Genomic DNA, 7,362 nt, shown 5'->3' with positions numbered 1-7,362 from the left:
TATATATATATATTAAAATGAATGGTAGTATTTAAAAATCATTTTGTTTACAGTTTCCCTGGCGAATGGAGGTAGGAGTGTTGTATTTTAATAAAGAAAGAAGACAAAAGGGTTGTATAAAATATATATAGTACAAGAGAGAAAGTGAAAGGAAAAATAAAGGGAAGTAGTGGTGAAATTTTCTTTGGTTGGCAAATTAAAGATTAAAAAAAACAAATGGATACCAGAGGACAACGGACACCAAAGTCATATTATTGTTTAGAGTTGATCGGGGGAACGGAGTGGAGCTCCGAATACTGTATTAGCCTATATGCTGTCTAATAGGCCAAAGTCATAGGATACCCCACACTCTCTCTCTGCCTTCTAATATTCCATCCACCAACGACTGCTTCTTGTCTTGTGCTGATGTTGTTGCTACCTAAGGATTTACTACTAGTTAGTCTAATATTTTCCCAATTTTAAAATTTCAATTTAACTTAAATAATAATTATATTCATTAATTTAAATTTTGCTATTAATTTTGTATTATATTTAAGTTGTAGATATAGTTTTTTTTTGTTCATTTTCAATCTTAATTTCAAAAATTTTTCAATTAAAGTCAAGATTAAAATTTTAAAGTTGACAAAAATAAAAATAACTTAATTAAAAACAAAACTTAAATCTATAACTTACACTAAATTAATAGCAGAATTTAACCATTAAATTAATAGGTAAGCCAAAAATGCTCTCCATCATTAAATATGTTTCAATTTTAAACTTTTCACTTCAATCTCAATAGTTTAGCCTTTTATTGGATCTAAAATAAGTTAAATCTTATTAAAATCCCAATAAATAATTTAGATTATAATTTATCATGTTTAAATTTGTGATTTCATTTTTTGAATGGAGTAAACAGAATTTGCTTTCATTTTAAAGGGACAAAATATTATTTAATTTCAAAATTTTTAAAGGGATTAAAAGAAAATTTTTCCATATTTTAGGACCAAGGCATTAAAGCTAAGAAACATCCTAATCAAGTACTTTGTAGTAAATTAAAGTGAGTCATGGTTGACATGAGAAATTGAGAAAGACTAAGAAGTGCATCTTTTAATCGGACTGTGGACAAGTCCGAAACAAAGTTGTACCCATTATTTTGTAGTGACAAAAAGAAGAAAGATATCCAAAGACACAAGAAGGGTTTGTATGACATGTTTTTCAACCTTTGAGATAAAAAAAATCAACTGCTACGTTTTTCCTCATTTTTTACATATCATTTTTGTTTTTGTTTTTTTTTTGTGGTTGATTTTTTTCTAATATTTTTGAAAGGAGAAAGATTTCAAAAGGAAAGGTTATTTAGAATTTGAATGTTGGATTTAGAGTTAATTTTAAATTTGAAATCAATATTTTTTTTTTGTTGTTAAAATCGAATAAATTGATCAGTCAAATTGTAGGTTAATTTTTTAAATATTATTTTAATATTTAAAATTTTTATCCTCAATTCTTTTTATCGTCGAATCAAGTTAAGTTTAGATAGTTACTTATCCAAAACACGATTTAATTCGTATGGTTTTGGAAGAAAAAAAAGTAATAATAAAAATTATTTTATAACTTTTAAATTTATTTTATAATTAAATAAATTATATTTTATAAGTCTTTATTAATATTTTTATTTTTTTATATATTATTCGATCCGCTTAACAAAACACCTTTTTTTTTTTTTAGAATTTTTGTTTTCCTCCGCTGTTTTAGTTTCTTTTATTTCTCGCTGATAATGATGGTTATATATTGTTTTTCTTGACAGATTTTCAATTCATTTGGAAAAAGTTGGTGAAGCATGGTTGGCCCAAAATTGATGTACCTTGCTAGAATTGTTTTTGGACTAGGCTACTTCTCCGAGCATAAAAATCCATCCCATGTTTACATTTGAGCAGATTTAAGTAAAAATATTATATTTAAAAATAAGTTTATATAAAAAAATTATACTCGTTTAAAATATAGGTCGAATTTGAGTTTAAACATTTAAAACTCAAAATTAACTCAACCTTTTTTAAGATTGTAATATTTTATAGGTTTAATTCACGATTTGACCTCTAAAGTATATTTGTTTTTTTACTCTGGTATCTAAACTTTTTTTAGTCCCAATTTATTTTTCTAGTTAAGTTTTGGACCAAAAACCATAAAAGAACAATACTTTAAGTACTAAATTGAGACAAAAAAATAGGTATCAAAGTGAGAAAATAAGTATACTTCAAGAGTCAAATCGTAAAGTAAACCTATTTTATATTTTTTATTTTTATATATTATATAATTTATAACATAAAAATTAAATTTATAATAGTATATAATAATACTATAATGTAAACATTTAAAAAAATTCCTAAAAGGCTATATATAAAATTTTAATAAATAAAAACATACAAAATTACTAAATATTAAAATAAAAATAAAATAAGTATACATTGTTTTAAAATTAAAAAAATGGGTGAGCATAAGATGAGCTAGAGGTGTGCATGGGCGGGCCGGGCCGGGCCCACAAAAAATTTTAGGCCCATTTTCTAGGCTCGGGCCTAGCCCGGCCCGAAATATGGGCCTAAAAATTTGTCCAAGCCCGGCCCAAAATAAAATTGTTAAGCCCGAGTCCTGCCCGGCCCGACCCATATTAAATTTTTTAACTTATTTCATTAAATAAAAAATTTTAACATATATTAAATAATCAAATACATTTAAAACAAATATTAAAACAAAAACAAATAAAAATATATTAAAACAATTTTTAAAACAATACACAAATTGAAAATATAATAAAAATTAATTATATTAAAATTAAAAATAAAAAATATATATTTAGTATATAATTCGAGCCGGGCCGGGCCGGGCCGTGCTCAGGCCAAAAAAAATTTACCCGAACCAGGCCTATTTTCTAAATGGGCCTCGTTTTTTTGCCCAAACCCATATTTCGGGCCTATATTTTTACCCGAACCCTCCCATTTTTCAGGCGGGCCTTCGCAGCCCGGCCCATGCACACCTCTAAGATGAGCTTAGGTTAACTATTTACAAATATGAGCGGGTTTAGATAAAATTTTAAGTTCATATTTCAAATCGGGTTAAACTTAGGCAAGCATAAAATGTGTTAATAAGCTCGCCCATAAACACCTCTAACCCATATCATATAAACTACAGGCATGGATTCGAGTCAAACCATGCACACTATCCATGGTTTAACTTATCAAATATCTCGGTGAGTTGCTCCCTCTCTATGAACTTATTACCTCTTCAAGCGGTCTCACTCGAAGCTTTTGGGAGGGTAAGAAGACAAAACTCTAATCAAGAACAATATCAATTTATTGAAAGATCTATTAGCCTTAAATGAACGACAATTTACAAATCGAAAACATTTTTATAATGAAAAATAATAATAAAATTACTGATTTGGTCCGAAGCTTTTGATCATGCGACTTAAAAAAGAATGATAATAAGGTATGTAGATGGGACATACAAATGTTGTAGGTTCATGGATGTAAGAAAGCATAACAACCATACATCAATTTCCAATGTTCACATTGTATTTACATTTGAAATCAACAGTAAGAAATCCAATTAAATAATACCAAAACCAACAATCCATTATTCTATATAGTCATATATGCACAAACATCCGACTAAACTATGTTTTTGCCAATGTTTATGTTTAAACTCGTCCACCCTATACTACGTCGAGCTAAGACGTGGTCAATTCATGTCAAAACGGACTATCTTTGATTCAACTAACCTTGTTCTAATAATCATTTTTTATTGTGCTAGAAAGTTGAAGTCGTAAAATTTTGATAGTCTAAATTTAAGTTTTATTATGTGTGAATTCTCTTTTAAATGATTCTAAGTTTAAGTTTTACTAGGTATGAGTTTTTTCTAAATTTACTATAATCTAGATTTGAATATATTCCAAATTTTAACATATTGTGCTTTGTATTTAGTTTCTTTTAATTCTAATTTATCATACATGTATAATTTGTGATTTGTAATGCATTTGTACTTGTAAATTTTTAAAAAAAGTTAACTTTTTTATTAATTTATAATTAAAAATAGATAAAAATAAATACAAGTAGATGATAAACAACAATCGAGTATACTTACCTTTTTAATTTAAATTTGTTTGATATATATATAAACCTTAGGGAGTATATGTTTTTCAAAGTATAGGGTAAATGTATTGTTATTGAATGCTTTAGACAATTTGTAGATTTTTGTTTTGAATTAAGAGTGTTTTCATTATTTATCTTAAAGGCATGGAGAATATTTATATACGAATTCATACCGTAATTTGAAGGTAAATTAAGCATATAATATTCATGTAGAATCCCCGTATTGAATTAGCTAGTTTGCTTGAATGATATATCAATTAGTCAATGAAACTTTAGCATAATTATTAAACACATAAACTTTAGTTCATAAGAATTCATGTTTGAAATTTATCATGCTCAATTTTATATGTGAATCTTGAATTTATTGTTACCTTAATTTTTTTAATATAAAAACTGTAACACCCTGATTTTGGGCCTAGTCAGAACAGTAGTTTCGGAACCACAAATCCGACGATGAAAATTTTATTTTTATTATAGTTTTATGGTCTACGAGTTCATGGAATAATTTCGTGAAAATTCCGTTCGAAAATTTTGACGTTCGGGCACTTAATTTAGTCAAAAGGACTAAATTGTAAAATGTGCAAAAGTTGAGTTCTACATGTTAGAAGTGTCAAATTGTTATGAGTTTTTAAATTAAAGGTCCTTAAATGGTAATTAGACCATTTTTTAATTGTTGGACAAAAATGGACATGAAATGGGTGTAATAAAATATTTTTAAGTTAGGGGTATTTTGGTAAACTAATAATTAAAAGAATTAAAAAGGGAAATAAGCCAAATTAGCTATCATCTTCTTCATTCAATCGTTTCTACCAGCAACAGCCATGGTTAGGATTTTTTCAAACTCCCAAGCTCGATTGTAAGTGCTCCCTAGCCCCGTTTTTAAAGTTCTTTACATTTTTTAAATCTCGGTAACTTGTTTTACTTATTTCTACCATTAATTTGAGCTAAGGTTCATGTCTAAAAATTTACCCATGAATAATATGCATGTATTTTGATCTCTAATGATATAAAATGAAGGTTGGGTGTTAGATAAACGACTTTTGCTAAGCGATTTTACGTGAAAACGAGTAAAATAACAAAATCGGTAAAAATACCTAATGTTCATAAGTACATGTTAGAGTGAGAATTGGATGTTGCTATAGAAGGGAAAAATGATCAGCATGTCATAAAACATAAGAAAATAAGATGAAGTTTAATTTACGAGATTTGGGGTAAAAGTGTAAATATGTGAAAGTTTAGGGGCAAAATTATAATTTTTCTAAAATATGATTTTGGGTTGTCCTAATTAGGCTATATTTGAAATGATAGAGCAAGGAAAATTGAAATTCGGGCTAAAATTGGCAAAATACCAAGTTGTGGACAAAATGGTAAAAATGACCATTTTCGCATACGAGGTAAGTTCATATGATTTTAATAATGCTATGTGTATTTTAATGTTAATGTTATGATATTACATGAATTGTAAGTATACATATATGTGAATAATTTGATATTATGTAAATGATGCAACATTACTATATGTTGTTGATGTCTTGATAATGGTATGATGATTATTGTTTATGAATTATTGCATTCTATGATTATTGTTGAATTATTATACAAATTATGTGGAATACTTGAAAAATATGAGTTGCCACCGGAGTATCGATATTGACATCACGAGAAAGATGGCAAAGGCGTATGATCGAGGAAAGAGCCCGTTTGAACCTTAGGAATAGGTTAGGATACAAGTGACATGTCACTAGGAAAATTGAGATCCGAACTCGTTGAGTTGCGTTCTGAGTTCGTGAGAATTATGAGGCATCCGAACTCGTTGAGTTGCGTTCCGAGTTCACTTATGGATGCAAGCATCCGAACTCGTTGAGTTGTGTTTCGAGTTCATTATGGATGTGAACACCCGAGCTCGTTGAGTTGCGTTCCGAGTTCATTATGGGTGAAACTATGGTAGCTTGATTTCGTGTATCCGAATTATATTCTGATGTGTTCAACGGGTAAATCTCAAGTGAACGAAGTGAAATACTCCAGATAAAAGCGACATGTTGGTAAGTGTTGTGAAATGAGCACGATGAACAGGTATGTGCGTAAACTCTCGAGTAGAGAAGTTGATATGTTGTAATTGTGTGGTAAGAATGTTCATGAGAATGCTTTTGTGATGACCTTGTGATTATGAGTCCATGCTTATGAAGCATAATTATGTGTTCTTACCATGATGGATGAAATGATATTGTATGGATTTTGTGAATAATAGTGGTGAATGAGCAAATTCAGCCTTGACAGTTTTAGGTTACTGCAGTGGTGCAACTTTGGAAATTCACCATAAATTGTGGAAATTGAGTTAGGGGCTGAATAAAAATATGAGATTAAATCTCAATAAGTCTAGTTTCACATAGAGGAAACGGTACATGCAATTGAACTTTATGTTAAGAGATATTTAAATTGTTGTGAGACAGAGTCTGAATGACTTCGAGATCCCCTATTCCTATTTGAGAAATTCACTAAAAATTGTAAAAAAATAATTAGGAGTTATATTTTACATGTATAGATTCCTTATTGAGTCTATTTTTAACAGAAATAAACGGCATAGCCCTTTGAATTCTGTACAGAGAGAAAATTGATTTGTAGTGAACAAAGGTTAGAGTAGCTGAAAATTGAAACAGGGGAAATTTTAATGAATAAACTGTACTAATTGGCTAAACCAAAAATTCTGGAAATTTTATGGGAGAAAGGCATATGAGTCTAGTTTCAAAGAAAATTAACAGAACTTAATTTGGAGTTTCGTATCTCCAGATATAAATGATTTAGTAACTATAACTCGGTAAAACAGCTTAACCTGAACATGTGTAAATTGTACAATTTTGGTGTTTTATCTTAGAAAAACATGATGGTAATTGTTTATTAATTTCATATCGACTTACTAAGCGTAAAGCTTACCGCTTCCTCTCCACTTCTTCAGTTTTGGCAAGTCGGCTCGAGGTTGAAGATCGTCGGAGGCAGAATCACACTATCAACCTATCACTTTTGGGAGAATTAATTCAAATATTAGAAATATCAAGTGAGTGGCATGTATAGGAAGTTAGTTTGTGATATGTATTATTATTATGACTTTGGCCAAACGTATTGGTCTGCATTGAGCTACCATATATGGTCATGAGATATGACCTTTATTCATTATGGTTTGTAAGTTTAATTAAACATGTTATATCTTATGTTTGTGATGTAATGATATAGTTAGGTTTGTTTGTTA

General features: G+C 28.9%; 1 long non-coding RNA gene across 2 annotated transcripts; it reads left to right on the top strand.

The window, feature by feature from the left end:
* Positions 1-4,893: 4,893 nt before the first annotated feature.
* On the top strand, positions 4,894-7,362 carry LOC108456395 (uncharacterized). Of its 2 annotated transcripts, none has more exons than XR_008271054.1 (3): positions 4,894-4,974; positions 5,408-5,512; positions 7,072-7,362. It is a non-coding gene; the product is annotated as an uncharacterized LOC108456395 (long non-coding RNA). The 2 variants fall into 2 exon arrangements; XR_001866903.2 differs by having other exon boundaries at positions 4,898-4,974; positions 5,427-5,512.

The sequence above is a fragment of the Gossypium arboreum genome, chromosome 9 (genome assembly GCF_025698485.1).
Source record: "Gossypium arboreum isolate Shixiya-1 chromosome 9, ASM2569848v2, whole genome shotgun sequence".
Lineage (NCBI taxonomy): Eukaryota > Viridiplantae > Streptophyta > Magnoliopsida > Malvales > Malvaceae > Gossypium > Gossypium arboreum.
The sequence above is the reverse complement of the archived record's forward strand: the minus strand, read 5'-3'. Positions and strand labels throughout refer to the sequence as shown.